Below are 16645 nucleotides of genomic sequence, written 5' to 3' on the forward strand. Positions count from 1 at the left end.
TCGGCTCGCCGCTGGGGGGCCCGGTGTCGCCCAGCTGGGGTCCGGGGCGCACCCCGTTAAGGGCAGGATTCCGCTTCTAGGAAAAAACCCGCAGCGGCGCTGACACAGGTGCGCAGACCGTTTTGAAGGTTCCGCTCTCTACGGTGCAGTGGGCTACGCTGCTTAAATGGATTAGTTCGTGCAGCCCTCACAGCGGCCCTGTATCTATTATTATTCCTGGTACAGTGAGGAAGACATTAATTTGAGGTTTCAATGAGTCAGTTATAGGAATAATCGCAATTGTATTCTTACAAGGACTCTATGATCCAGATTTTACCGCCTTTATTTGCCTAAGTACGTTCGATTATGGTCAGTTACAGAGTCAAGACGGGAACATAATGAACCCATTTAAGCCCCAAACCTTTCAGCTGAACTAAGGCAAGATTCCCGGTCAGTACCTGTGCCGAGGACGCAACTTTACTTGTAAGCGAAGAAACAGTTGTAAAAATCTAGAGTCTATCATCAAGGGGGTGACTAATTCGAATAGAGTAGAGGCACAGTGGGATAGAATATAGCAGCTGCAGAGAGAGAGGTGCCTCTGACATTGTCATGATGACCTTCAAGAGGTTTTAGGAGAAATAAGTCGGTACTGGAGAAGTGTGTGGAGTTTTGTTCTGCGAACAGAGACATGTATGCGTTCACAATTTCTAGATGGGTATCTCAGAATACAGGTAGCAATAGTCCTTGTGGAAGAGGCTTTATATTTTATAATTCTTTGACATTGAAAATGTTATCTTTACTTTGTTGTCCCTTTATATTACTAAAATACCTACTCGTGTTAGTTTCATTACACTTCGAGTTTGCAGCCTTTTCTCCTCTCCTCCCCTCCCATGTACTCTTTTCTTTTCTCTCCTCCCTCATTCTTTCCTCCCCCTCTTTTCTTCGCCCTTCCTCTCTCCTCTCCTTTTCTCCTTCCTTCCCTTCCCCTCCTCTCCTAGTGTATTCTAAGGTGAGGACAAAATTGTGCCTTATGGAGGGCAGCTACCCTGGCAAACAAGATCTGAATAAGAGTTTCCAGGAAAATGGCTGTTTTCATTGCTCTTTCTCATCGGTGTGTATTTCCCCAAGAAGTAAGTCTCTGGTCCCCTGCAATTCAGAATGGAATTTGAACTTTTAAGGAAAGCTGCGGAAGTTTAAAAGACAAGCGGTAAATCCCAGCTGTAAGCAAGGTAATGCTCCCCACAGCGAAGCCCACATACATGCACTCAGCACTTCCCTTGGCACAGAAATCCTCTCAGTGAGTGGAACAGGTGGTCTCGCTACCCAGGAACTATTTCAGGGATGGTGTTGTCTTGCCCCAGGTGCACACAGGATGGTTGGGTTCTGCAATACGTGAGGGAACTTCCTCCTGGCTGCTTTTCCCCCAACTCACTTGACCAGGAAACAGCTCATCCTTGTAAGAGTAATGGCTGGATTAATAAAAAAAAGGCAGGAATTATTTATGATGTGAGCGATAGGAGAGGCAGGCATAGATAGAACATGGTATTGTAAATAAAAATAATGTGCTTTTCCCATCAGAATTAAATTGCAGTAAATTTGGACTCCTTAAGGTCTCTGTACTTAGCAAAAGAGGGGAAAAAAATAGAACAGGTATGGAAAAGATTGTTTATGGCCATTTCAGTTGTTATTGGTTACTGTAAATAATCTTTTTGCTTGCAATCTGGGAACGTGTTGGCAAACCCCCTGAGTGTGACAAAGTGTTTTATTGGCTAGAACTGGTGTATTCTGGAAGGAACTGAAAGGACTTTACATGCAAATTACATTCATGCCTTGCACCTAGCAGGTGCAATTACTGCTCTACTCGCAGCCATCACAGGCCTGCCTCTCCTTTTAATATTTTCAAGTTGATGCCTCATAATGTGTTCATCTTCTAATACATACATATATGCTCTGTCTAATGGGAAAGGAAAGAGCATTTTATCAAGAAGGGGGTGCTGGCCCCAGGCAGCAAAGTGACGGTGAAAAAGACAAGAGAAAAGCTTCTTTAAATTAGAAATAAATCTATACCCTAACCCCTCAAAACCCTCTCCAAATAATTAGTCATTTCCAGACTCAGATTACATTGCCTGTGCTGGAGAAAGCTGATTAGCACTGGAAAGAGATTTAATGGAATTTTGAATCTTATGGCTGTAGCAGAAGGAAGGTGGAAGAATGCTGAAATGTGTAGGAGAGATGATAAACTTTTAGCCTGAGCCCCAGTTTGCTAGTTAGGACAGGTGAAAATATAAAAACATATGCACACAGATAAATATGCATGATTTTATAACCTTTTTTATCCAAAATATGAAGCATAATGAGTTAACTGAAACCCTGATGTTTACCAAAAGTTGATACACAGGAGCAGGTTTAAATAAAATTTCCATTCAATTTCTGGGCCAGAAGCCCAGGAAATTAAAAAAAAAAAAAAAGGCACATGTGGGTCTTCTCAGTGTGAATGCCGGATGGAGTTTTTATTGAATTTGGCCTTCACTGATTGTAGCATTATAAGTAATCCTACAGTTAAGTTTCAGCGGCGATTTAGATAGCAAATCCTTTTTTTAGGATATTATAATTTAAGAATAATAAATTCCTTTTTTAGATGGCACATTTTTACATCAAAGCACTTTAAAGTGTGAGATCATCTTTCTATTATTAAGATACCCCACCTGGAATATAGAAGCTATTTCATGCCAGTGATACCACATAACACTTATTTGTTTACATATTTGTTGTGTAGCAAAGAGAAATGAGGAAAACTATGCATGAGTCCATGGACTGATATTCTTAGGCAAAAGTATAAATTGGAATGTAACTAAACTGCCAAGTTAAACATAGACACTTCTGTAAAAAGGTGTATGTAGTTTTTCATTTCTATTGGGGAAAATATGAGTCTTAATCAGCATCACCATATTACTATATCAAAGTTTTAGGTTGTATCCATACTGAGTTTAAATTGTGGGATATATAGAATTGTGATGTTTTCTCCAGTGCTGAGTTATTGGTTTGAGAGGTGGTTCTTTTTGTTTCTGAGTCAGGCTAAAGAATGATAATAACTTTTTGACATCCAAATTGGAATAGGGAAGGTTGTTATAATAATTACATAACAGCAACAAAATTTTTTCCATGAAATTTTTGTCTTAAATTTGTCTTATTGTCTATTCGATATCTTTATTCCAGCAAATTTCTCCACTTTTCTGGTGAAAGAGGATTCTGAAAACACAGATGCATAAATGATCAGCTGTGTGTCTGAAGCCTTTCTCCAGATACTAATTTAATAGTAGTGAATTCAGATATTCGCTCATTTGTTTCCTTTGAAAACATTTGCTGAATTTCCTGTGTGTAATTGCCCTGTTGTTCTTCTCTTGACATCATGGAGCATATGGACATATGATAGATTTTTTTCTCTCTTTCAAAAACAGGTCCATTATTTTATTGCCTGTCTGTCTCCTCTGTTAGACTATAAGCTCCATGGAGGTAAGGATTTTGCTTTGTTTACCGCTCCAGAGTCCCAGCATGAATCTGACATACACAGAAAAGGACTGCAGTAAATGTCTCATTGGGTGAGTTTCCAATATGCTGGGTATTGTATTAAACTGCTTATTCTCCTTCCTTGGCAATCCTTACAGTAATCTCAGGAGGTAACTACTGTTTACCATCTGTTTTACAGATGAAGGAGCTCAAACACAAAAAGTGAACCCATGTGTTTAGAGGCTCACTCTTATGAAATGACACAATCTATAATCTAGAGGTCTCATGTTAGGCTCTCTGCTCTGTGCTGCCCAGCCCTGCCAGTCTAAATGACTGTCATCAGTCACCGAGTTAATTGATTTTCAAACTTTAATGTGTACACAGATTGATGGGGGTCTGGTTAAAAAGTAGATAAGAAAAGGGCTAAAGGTGTAGGGAAAGTGGGAAGGGTAAGGGAAAGGGAATAAAGGAAAAGAAAAAATATGAGAAAATGAAAAAATGGAAATAAAGTGTTTGTAAAGGGGGAGGGGAGGAGGGGGTGAAGGGAGGGCATGGACAAGGGGAAAAAATGAGAACCAAGACCTGTCATGTGAAGGTACAGGATCCCAGTAATGAATGTAACTGTATTGTATGCTTTGATTGTACCAATAAACTCAATAATTTAAGTAAAAAATAAAAAGTAGATTCTGATTCAGTAGGTCAAAACTGGGGCATAATCTCTACATTTTCTCCAAGTTCCTGGAAGATACCAGTGTTAATTCCTGGTCCACAGTCCAAACTTCGAAGGGGTCAGATGTAGTCTAAACCTTTCGTGTCAACATACGAGCCACCCAAACCTTTGTCCAGGATGCCCTTCTGCCACAGCTTTGTGTCATGCCACAAGCCAAAACGCAATTCAGCCAACTGACCATGGATGGAAACCTCTGAAAAATGAGGCAAAATAAATCCCCAACCTTAAAGATTTAAGCTGAAAGAAGTTACAAACCAATGTTGGGATTACTTAATCATGAAATCATAGAATTAAGTTTTACAATGATTTCTTTTACATTCACAATGGTTAGTTCAGATTGAAATATTGTAAAAGTTTAATTTTCTATGGAGACATAGAAACTAAGGTACAGAAAGATTATAGAACTTTCCTGAGCCCATTGATGGAAAAACTGGAATAAAAATACCAGGCCCTGAAAAGTGTTGTCTTCTGTATTTGACATGAACTCTGTGGCTCCCCCTCAGTATTTTTTATGGTATTGCTAATTTTTCATTTTTAGAAAATGCATTACTGTATTCCGATATCAAGAAATCATCTAGAATTGTGTTCACTTGGTTGCATTAATCTGTCTCTGAGAGTAAGATTCTGAGCATTTTTTCCTTTTTGTTTAAGAGTATTTTTAAAAATTTCTTATTAAGACTATACAGTTTTGTTATACATAATGATTACATTCCTCGTGGGGAGTTCCTATATGTATGTAATGTACCTTAATTCATTTTATTTCTCCTTATCTTTCTTAACCACTCCATCTCTTTGTCCTCTTCTCGTTTGCAAAAGATCTACCTCCCTGTTTCATATTATCTATCTTTTATTTTGCTCTTTAAATTATTTACACTTTGGGTATCTCAAATGAGAGAAAATGCAATATTTAAGCTGCATGTTTGATCTATTTCACTTAATATTGTGATCTCAAGGTGTATTCATTTTCCTACAAATGGCTTAAATTTATCCTTCTTTGCGGCCGAGTAACACTCAGTTGTGTATAAATACCACATTTTCTTTATCCATTCATTTACTGAAGGATATATAGGCCACTTCTAAGATTTACCTATTATGAGTTATGCTGCTATACATATGGGTTGATTATTTTCTTAAAGGTAGATTTCATGAAAACCTGATATGACAACAGATTGACAAAGTTAAGAGAATTGATAAGGAAAGTGTACAAGATTATAGGTGTACTTTGATACGAAGGAGGCGATTGCAGTCTGAGGAATAACTAAAGGACATTGCATGTTCTTAGGTTTTGTGTAGAAAAATCACTTACACAGGCCACTGAAGAATACTGCCTATAAAAACCATTCACTGTAATGTTTCTGACTATACCCGCTGTTATAGTTTGGATCAGAATATTCCCTAGAAGGCTTATGTGTTCAGAGGTGGTGCTTTTGAAAGGCTTTTGGCCTTTCAAATCATTGCTGAGTTCACAGCTGAATGTGCTACTAGGCAGAATGACTCCGTTGGAGAAAGTGGGTCACTGGGAACATGGTTCTGAAGGGGACATCTTGTCCCTAGCCTCTTCCTTTCTCTCGTGTGATCCCCTCACTCTCTCTTTTGCTCTCCTTTTGGCCACCTTCCTGACTGCTATGGGTGAACAGCTTTTCTCTGCCATGCCCTTTTGCCACAATATTTTTATATTGCCTCAGGCTGGAAAACAATGAAGCCCACTGACTGTGGGTGGAAGCTCTGAAATCATGAGCCAAAGCAAATCCTTTCTCTTTTCATTTATTTTTCGCAAGTATTTGGTCACAGTGATATAAACATGATTCACTCAGGTACCATAAGTTTCTGATTTCTTCATCCTATTTTGCCATCTTTTTTGCCTCAGTCTTAATGAAAAAATACTCTCTGTTTTAAGTATATTTTAAAGGGAAGATTATGATGCACACACATTTGTATCACTTCGTTATAATAACAGCTTTTAGTCAAAGTGATCATTAATTTAGCAGATCGGTATTTTTAATGTGAGCTTCAATAAATATCCACCATATCTATTTAAAATATTTTCACCAAAAGCTGATGACTTTTCCTACAACACACAGGAAGATTTTTTCACATGCTAAAATGTAAAAAAAAAAAATTGCATATTTTAAATTCTGCTCGTATTATCATTATGATACTAATTGTTTCACAGTAGTGAAAGTATTACTGTTAATTGGGTTTTTTGCTCTGCTTGTATCTTTAAGACTTTTATACATAAAAATAAATCATGGTTGATAAGTTGAGATAAATGTCTTCTTTTCAGTTAAGAGAAAAGAAACTTGAGAGGATAGTTTGAGAATGAAAATAAGTACTAATTCTTTATGAGGATAGGCAGAACTAGCTTTAAAAAAGTATCTAACATGAAGTATGAAGAAAAAATAATGATGTATCTTAGCTAGGCTGTGGTAATCAGTGGCCATGCATGCGGTAACTTATACTGACAACGTTTACTCATCTAGCGCTGAGGCTGAAGTTCAAGCTCAGGGTGCCCACACAGTCAGGTGCTAGTTAAGGACCTTGTCTGAGGACATCTTCTTCCAGTATCCTCACAAGTCAGAGAGCGGAAAAGGAGAGGAAGCAACATGTTTGGACTCTCCCATACTAAACTCATTTGAGAGGATGTTCCCCTCATAAACTGATCATCGCTGAAGGCTCCGTCTCCCGATACTCTTATGTTGGGAGTTATGGTTGCAACCTATGAATTATGGAGAACACAGACATTCAACCCGCAACCATTACACAGACTAAGTTGGGGTAAAACATTATGGTAGATAGAAAACATGGCACAGTAGACGAAGAGACAAGGAGAACAAGTTTATGATGATTTAGTTGCCTCCTTCAGATCTTCATGCTACATGAGGACGTTGTATGATAGATATTATTTGAATAACATGGGCATCTGTAATAAATGGGTGTTTAGGCTCTGAAATGGAATAAAAAAGGAATGGTTTATATTTCAGCCATTTTATATCCATTGAAATTCATTTTCTTTAATAAATTAATGCAGCCTTGCTATGAGTAGCCATCAGTATAAAACAGCACATAATAATCATTTGTGTCACTAGTGGTGGAACTTCTCACCATGGCCACTTGATTTATAAAAATGAAAAGACTCATTTTCACTGTTTGCTAATAACTTAGCAGTGTCCTAGGGAAGGAATAATTTCCATACCTCATTACAGCTCAGCAAAGCACAGTAAGTCTTTTGCTTACTGTGGTGGAAGTTGGTGGAAGGCAGATAATTTAGAAGGTTCTAATAGAATTTTTGGATCAGTCAAGTAGCCCCAAGTATGGGGTACATCAAAATGGTCAGTGAATGAACCGCCTCAAGTGGTTGGGTTTCTAAAATTCTTTTTGATTAAATGTTCCTCATTCAGATCACTGACTTTTGACTTTCTTTTCATTTTTGTCAAAATGATGAAAGAAGATTTTTTTCTCATTGGAACATACTTTATAATTCTAAAATGCCTTTTTTCGAAACTGCTAACTAGCATCTTTAGTCTAGAGGTTCTGAGATTTCACTATATATTGGAATTACTCCAGGGACGTTAAAAATCATCCCAAACAGATTACTGTGGGCTCTCTGAGGGCTGGTACAGAGGCATCAGGATGTTATACAAACTGTCCACAGCACACCAATGTACACCTGAGATTGGGACACACTTATTATGAGATTAATCATGTTCCCCCAAAGGATATATTTGAGTCTTGACCCTAGGTGCCTATTAACCTGACTTTATTTTTAAATAGGTCTTTCAAATTTAAATGAATTAAAGTCATACTTGACTAGAGTGGGTCCTACTCTAATGGCTGGTGACTTTACAAAAAGGATAAATTTGAACACAGACATACAAAAAAGGAGAAAACTGGGTGAAAGCATAGCGATAGACAGACACAGAAGCTAGGTGGGCATGTGTCCCTAGAGGCTGAGATTGGCATTAGGCCTCTCCCAGCCAAGACATTCCAAGGATGTCTAGAAATTACAGAATCTAGAAGAAGAGATGAAGCAATCTCCTTTTGAACTGCAAAGAGAGAACCAACCTGTTGACACCTTGGCTTTAAGCACCTGGACTTCTTCATTGTAAGACAATAAATTGCTGCTGTTTTAAGCCACCCAGCTTAAGATAATTTGTTACTTCGGCCCTAAAAAATAGATACAGTCCTTAGTCAACCTAAGGACAAAGCTTGCATGCAGTTGTCCTCCTTTTTCCTGCTCATTTAGTGATCTAGTTAAATTGGCAGGCAGGTTCTAAGCTCATAGCCATTTTACATGACTACACTAGCATAAATAGTTTATCTCTTCCTATCCCTCCCTTAGGCCCCACCACTGTCATTAAGCCAGGCAGAAAAATTCAGACATTTACGTTCTTTGTCATTCTAGTTTTAGAAATTAGACTTTACCACTTGCTATTCCAAGCATTTGTTTGCTTATCTGTTTTGTATTATGGTCCACCCTAAGTCATTTTATTCCAATATTTTCTAACCAAGTTCAAATGCCACAGGATACAATCTGTGTAATCAAAACACTTCTAGAGTTGAAAACAACAACCACAAAAACAGGTGCTGTATTTTTCTTGATTCCTTGATTTATTGAACCATAATAGGTTTTTACCATAAAACAATGACTTCTATTATTTATTTATTTGGTAATTATGAAATTATTACAAACTGCGAGCTATTTTTATTTATTTCTTAATTTTTTGTACCAGGATTGAACTCCAGCCCTTGTGCTTGCGAGGCAGGCGGCAGAACCACTAGCCAAATCCCTGACCACGAGCTATTTTAAAAATGAGATTAAAAGAGTTTTTAGGTGGCTTAAGCATTCTTAAACTGCTATGACAACTATTTCACTTGCTGGGATGATTAGTGTGGGAATGATGGTTTGTTCGTGGGTATAAACAAGCATGTAACCAAAATGCTGACAACGCAGTCTTCCTCCCAGTCAGACTTTTAGATGACTGAATAACGAATGGTAGGCATGGCTCCAACTAACCAGGTGACATTCAGGCAATATGATGAATGTGGGCACAACCTCCAAGCAGATCCAGACACTTATAAGTGACTACGCCCATATATGGTCATTTCATATCTGATACTTAAACTAATAGAAACTACTCCTACCAAGGCAGGTATGCAGCTATTAAAGGCATCAGGAATATTATCAAGTACAATGTTGGTTGGCCACTTATAATACAAATAGAGATATCTTAAAATTACGGGCTAATGGGTCACATGAATAGAAATACCATTGGGAGAGATGGGGAGAGGGCATTTCTACAGTTTTATTTATTTATTCATTTATTCATTTATTCATTTATTTATTTTTGGTGCCAGGGATTGAACTCAGGTCCTTGTGCTTGCAAGGCAGGTGGTGGAACCACTGAGCTAAATCACATTTCTATAGTTTTTTTTTTGTTTTTGTTTTTGTTTTTGTTTTTTTGGTACCGGGGATTGAACTCTGGTCCTTGCACTTGCAAGGCAGGCCACCGAACCGCTGAGCTAAATCCTGGGCCCATATTTCTATAGTTTTAAACAAAGATTGTTCCTTAAAATAAAGATTATTAATATTTTCCTATTATAACCTCTTTCTTTGGTGCTCTTTTTCTTCTTGAGTCTTGAGTCTGACATCCTCAGGATCCTGTAGATTTGAGGCACACAATAAAAGAGGAAAAATTACTATAATATTACTTACATATTTTATATATTGCTAATGGTTGAATGCGTAATTTGTCATATCTTGTATAAAATGAAAATAAAAATAAAAGACCCCTTCTCCTAAAAAGCAGGGAAAAAGGTGTGTATGTATAGTTTTTCCTTTCTTTATGGTATCTCTCAGTCTTGATTTGTCATGATGTTTTTTGTTATCTTTTTTAGATGGTTCTAAGAATTAAACATGCTAAATGTTAATGCAGATTATACTACTGATCTCTATGTTGTGTAAGGACAGTTTTAATTGGCAGTTTAAATACAAAAGCATTTAACTCATAAACAGAGTCACTGAAATTATGTAATTTGTATTTTGTAGCTTACATATAAATATGTATTTTATTTTTGCAGAGCAGTGAGAACATGATACCAAACCACATCAGGTGTTTTTGTTTAATCTGACATGCCCATATTCTACCAGTGCTCTTGTGGGTTACTGAGAAATGAAGAATGACTGCGAGGAAAAGGAGCTACTGGTTTCTCTGTTTCTCAGTGTCCTTTTGAATTGCAGTTTTCCGATCAGTGGTGAAGGAATACCAATAAGAAATAATATAAAAGGATGTCTGGGTCATTAGTGTTTCTTACTCTCTTTCTGCAATTGAAGCACAATTCTGACTGTAGTCGGAAGTGTGGCCTTCCGTTGGACTATCACCATCTTCACACTCAGTTGTAGTCATAACCTGTTTACTTTCTATTCAGTTGAGGTCCATCGTCCAGTTGAAATTCACCTGCACAACACAAATTGAAAGGTAGCTATTAATAATTTAATAAAGACCCAGCACAACATTAAGCCAAAGTCAAGGCTCACCCTAGCATATGGTGCTGCAGAAATGGCCAAGCCATACTGCCATGAAACTGCCCCAGGTAGAGTCACTACATAATTACAATTGTCCAATACAACTCTGCCTTTCAATAATGTAGACTGTGCTAGATGTGTATGTAAAGTCTGGGGTGATGACTAGAGACATTCAAGGAAATAAGTTACTTAAATATTGTTTTATATAATGTTTTCATTTTAGCAATACTATCAAAATTTCTATTCAGTATCAATTATTTTACTAATATGAAAAAGATACACTTATTCCCCCTGGCATATTTTCTAGTTTAGCCTTTTCCATTGTTCTGCCTTTGATGCAGGCTGTAAATTTGCTAGCATAACTACTGATGGTCTACATTCTAGGTGTATGAAGTCTAACAAACCACAGACAATATATACTAGAAAACAATATAATTTCACAAGTCAGACCTCCCCTCTTCTGACCATTTTTATTTGCATTTATTTATCATTTTTTGCATTTATTTATCTTTTTTTTTACAATTATTTATTTCCATGTCTTTTTCTTAAGGAACAACAATTTTATACCTCGTTAAAAAAGTGATGTTAAGGTTCTCAGTCACACACTTTTGTTTCAGTGATAGATCGTGTGAGAGAAAATCTGCCTCTTTCTCTGTGTTGATCTACTTTTCCCTCCACTCTTTTTCAGAGAGTTGTTTCATTTAAAATCTAGATAATTAACTTTGAGCAAGGAATGGAAGAAATGCAAAATTCACGTAAGGTAAAAGAACACAACCTGGGGGGCTACAGACATGCTTTCAACTCTTAATACTCCAAAGTGCTGTTTTTGTTGAAAACACTCCAGCTCTACCCTGAGTTTGGTATTCTGTCCTGTGTACCAAGAGTGCAAATCTTGTGTAAACTTATTCTTAATAAGGCTACCAGGATTGGAACCAATCAAAAAAAGGAACAGCCTTCATAAATATTCATACCACACCAGAGATTTAGCTGTAACAAGTAATGAATAGTCATAGGGAAACTCATCATTGACTGAGAACCATCAGTTCAAAAACAAAAACCATTTTCAAATACAGATGAAATGAAATACAACTATAAAATACAGATTAATGGTGGTATTATTTCAATTCATGTATGGATCTATTATATTCATGTATTATTTATTTTACCCACCCCCAGATTAAATACAGATTTTAAATATAAATATTTTGTTTAAAAACCTATTTTGCCATTATTTTCTCTTCTTCTTGGATAGCTCCATGTTCATATGCCACAGACGGCAATAAGATACATGCATTTCCACGTTACAGCACATCTTTTTGCTTATGATATGCATGGGAAAGGAGTAGGTGATTTTTCAAATAGTTTCTGGCTTGTGGTTGAATGTTTCAACCTAGAACTGGAAACCCACTTGGTTCGACTACCTTCAGTTTGAGAATAAAATATTTGGGTTTAAAACATAAAGTGGGTAGAGGCATATGGGCTATAATGAGTCAGGAAGCATTCTGGACATTAAATCTGGGAAAGCAGAGGAAAATGTGACTTTCCTTCCTTATTTCTCCCTTTGCTGCTTGCTAAATAGAATTGTCAAAGCCTCCAACCTTCTGCGTCTGTTGCAATGTTTTGTAGATTAGATTTTTAAAACAGTGTGGTGTTTCTGAATCTGTGTTAAATGTGATCATTTCCCTCTTCTGAAACCTATCCAATTAAAAGTTGTTTTGTAGATATGTACTACAAACAGGACACCTGTAGTTATATGACATAATTTCCCTCTCCACACTTTTGACCCATCCACCTGATGAAGCTATAAAAGTGGCTAAGGGAATCTCTCTGTACTTTACTGGATTCCCAGTCTAAGTCCAGAGACAATATTTTATTTTTCCATTTAACACACTTATTATCCATTCATATGGATCCTCTTTTTTTTTAAAGTAAATTGTGGTTGACTTACAGCAAATTCATTTTAAAGTCCATCATCTCTTCCAAACCTCATTCTTCATCTTTTTCTTTTTTTTGGTACTGGGGATTGAACTCGGTTCCTTGTGCTTGCAAGGCAGGCCACCGAAATGCTGAGCTAAATCCCCGGCCCTTCATTCTGGACCTTGATTCAAGAAACGTGAAACTACATTGAAGTTAAATACAAATCTCTCAACTTCACACACTGGTTCTTCTCATTAGGACTCTTAAGTTGGAGAGCTTTTGATTCCAAACAATAGATATCCAAATTAAAAGGAAAATCTATTTGTCATAGAAATGAAATATTGTGGGCTGGCAGTAGCTCCAGACACAGCTAGATCCAGAGCCTCAAATCCTCTCATTAGCACTCAGTCACTTTATTCTGTCCTTTGTATTGAATTCAGCATCAAACATCTTCCCTCCATTTGGTGACCTCTGGCAGCTGTACACTTACATCCTCTCAAATTCAAGTCCAGCAGACAGAGATTAGTTTTCACTCCAGCAGTTTCGCCAGAAGTTCTAGAAGATGTCCATTGTACTCATGGTTCCACCTTGGGTGAAATGCTATCCTTAGGCTTAGGGAGATGAAATCTGAGTCAGGATCCTATTCTTGAACTAGCCGTGGAGTCAGCTGTAGCTGAACAACATGGCTAGGGATATTTGTAAGAAAAGTAAGGTCCTATAGCTAAGCAATAAGCATCCATCAGAAGCCGCAGCCTGTATTTCTTGTATGCTATTTACTGAAACACATATTACCCACTCTTTCCTGGTCTTATCGACCTTGAACACAACATGGTGACAGTGAAGGTTCTTTGCCTAATTAGAAATAATGAGTTTCGATTTTGGTTTAGGAGGTTTGAAGATCTGATTATGGCATAGTCCTCTTCCTAACGGACTGAAGTTTTAGCCAATTAAGGTTTTCAGGAATTTTGACTACCTGTTCTTAATCTAAAATCTAATCTTGAAATCAAGTCTCATTCTCAGAGATAGTATCTGGAGAAACTTAGCCCTTGTGAAAGCAAAGGCTGAAATTTGGCCACAGAGTTCAGTGACCCTGGCCTTTCTGAAGTATTTAAACTTGTATTTAACATCACAAAACACAAAGGTGGCAAACTGTTTTTGCACCCCTGGGGCCTCCCACTTATACTCAGCCTCACACACTTCACAGAAGGAGTTCAGTAGTCAGACCCGAGTGGTGGTATGCCCATCACTTACCTGTCCATTAGGGTATCCTAAGATCAGTTTGGACAGTACAGTCTTCTAAATAGTGGCTTCTCCCAACAGAAAATAGGGTGCGGAAGTCAATACTTACCCTAGAAAGATTCTTGTAGGCTATTCCATGCTTGTTTCCACAAGTCATGGCCTCAGTGAAAATCCGAATAAAACAGTTTGGGCATTACCTGGTATCTTCTATGTACTTGTTCTTCAAATTCTGATTTGAGGACCATTCAAATCAGCACCACCTGGGAACTTGTTAGAAGTAAAAAAACTTTAGACACCACCCCAGATCAACACCTTCATCACGTTTGTTAGCCTGAGACTGAAGGTCTCTTCTGTTCCTGTCCTCTGTATCCGCACCAGAGACATGCCCCCTAACTGAACAGTGGCTGCCTTTGGATGCATGGATTACTTTTAGTCGTATTATTTCAGTTAACCACACTCATCAACACTGCATATACTGGTATGAGTGTAGAGGCAGACCATAGGATGAGGATTTCTGAAAATGATTTTACACCATTTCATAATCTAAATTCCAGCATATAGGAAGTCCGGTCCATCTCTTCTTCATTTTACCTGTAGTATTCCAAACTGTTTTTCAGACCCACACCCATCCCAGGAAGGCTTAGCAGGGCCATTTACTTTTGTCTCACATTCATAAAACTTCTCAAATTAACTTTTTAAAAATTTTTTTGGACCAGGGTTCAAACTTGGGACCTTGTGCTTGTAAGGCAGGCAGCGGAACCACTGAGCTAAATCCCTGGCCCTCAAATTAACATTTTAATGTGATTGTTAAATAAGTTTATAAAATTTTATATATAGTCATTGCTTTTCTGAATTATGTCATCAGGTTAAAAATAAAATGTTAAAAACACACTACAACTTTCATAACATACTTTTAGTTAGCATTTAAAAAATGGAAGCAGCCTCTGGCCCTCTGCTCTAAACACCTTTAAAGTCATCTCTGTTTATTGAATCTTTCCAAGTGCCTCCTTCCTCTAAGCCCTCATGGCAAGTACTAAACTTCTCACTAAATAGTCATTTTCTGCCTTGGATTATGGTGTTGGATGTAAACCTTATCTATCATTATTGGCAAGAATCATCAAGTTCAAGGAAATTTATATTCTATCATATATGTGTGTAACTTTGCCAATAACATCACAGTTACCCAAGAGACAGATCTGTATTATATTAGTGTATGAGCTGGGGGTGCAGCTCAGTGGTAGAAACTTTGCCTAGCATGCATGGAGTCCTGAGTTCAAGTCCCAGTACTATAAAAAATAAAGTAAAAGTTTTAAATTTGTGTATGAATTTAGTAAGATCCTGTAACTGAATCCTCTGTACAAAGTAGGTACACACTTCATATTTATTGAAATGGCAAGAATCATTCAGTCTACATTTGTATTATAAATAGATTTCATTTAAAATAAAATCTAAATTAAAAAAGAGAAATGTCTATGCCTTGCCTTGTGCATGTCTTGACAGTTTAAATTGTAGTTGGTAATGAAATATATATTTTTTCCTTTGTATCTATGAATTTATAAAAGATTGCTCCCCTAAGAAATACAGAGATCCTTACCAACACTCTTTAACTCTCAGTCAGATAGAGCTGACTACAGTATCTTTTGTTCTTTCACTATATCACTAGACTCTGTGTCAAAAAACAGAAGCAAAAGCATCAGAATCATTCATCCTTATGTTCACACACAGTGATGTAGCAGTGCTTGGTTAGACAGTTAGTTCAAGCTGTGGGCCAGGCTAGTCTTGCTTCTGTTTTCCAGATTTAATTCACTGTGTACGGTTTGTGTAGACCATGATGGGCCAGAAGAACATGCAATAGTTACCTAGAAACCTTTTTCATATTTGGAAAAAAAAGGAAGAAAACAGCAAAACAGCTAAACCTAAAGCAAGGGGTAAAAGTATGCTCTGAGTTTATGAAGAAGACAGAAAAATCTTGGGATAAAAGGCTTATAGATCCAGGCAGGAATGAATCATTGCAGCCAGGTCTATCTCTTAGATCAGGGTATTAAAAAGATACATGAAAGAAATACACAGCCTAGAGCTGGATAGTTTAGTTTACCACTGCAGTTCTAGGACATCTGTGGTTTGTGTCCAAGATGTCTGAAGATGATTCTACTTTACATCATGTTTGAAGATCTTAATTGGCAGAATTGTTTTTATTACATTTAAAATATCCATTTTATACATTTATGGATATCAAAGTGTTGCTGTTCTTTCCAAATCTAAAGTAAAGTTGTTTTATGTCTTGGCTGTCTTCTGTATGACCTGATTTACAAATTCCCCTGGTAAAATTGTTCCCTGAATGATTGTTACTGACAGTCTTAATACTTTCTTCTGAGCAGCAACATTGTTTAGTGTTCTTCATTATAATCAAGTATGACTCCATGAAAAGTAAAGAATATTTTTTCCTTTGTATTTGCAAATCACCATAATTTTAATACAAATTGTAGTAGTTTCAAAGTTTAATATTTTGCACCCTCTACTGGGGGAAAAAACCAAGAAAATTGCAGCAAATATGGAAAAGTGATTTTATATATGAAGTCAAAACTATAGATTAGATGAGCACTGGACTCATAAACATTTATCATTTTGGAATTATTTTGAAAATGTGTTTCTGTGACTGTATACATATTATGAAATTTAGATTCATGAACCTAAAAATATCCAAACATAATTTATGAAATAAAGAGCTCTGAAAAGTACATTTTCAAGCT

At 37.0% G+C, this 16645-nt stretch overlaps 1 long non-coding RNA gene across 1 annotated transcript in view; it reads left to right on the forward strand.

Annotated features, from left to right (window-relative positions):
• Positions 1-7: 7 nt before the first annotated feature.
• The window catches only part of LOC104866134, a 294086-nt gene continuing 277448 nt past the window's right edge, over positions 8-16645 (forward strand). Inside the window, exons 1-2 of the long non-coding RNA XR_004514669.1 lie at positions 8-108; positions 3438-3578. This is a non-coding gene — a long non-coding RNA (uncharacterized LOC104866134). The remainder of the gene's footprint in view (positions 109-3437; positions 3579-16645) is intronic.

This window comes from Fukomys damarensis, unplaced genomic scaffold (genome assembly GCF_012274545.1).
Source record: "Fukomys damarensis isolate Sample0158 unplaced genomic scaffold, DMR_v1.0_HiC HiC_scaffold_28, whole genome shotgun sequence".
NCBI classification, from domain to species: Eukaryota; Metazoa; Chordata; class Mammalia; order Rodentia; family Bathyergidae; genus Fukomys; species Fukomys damarensis.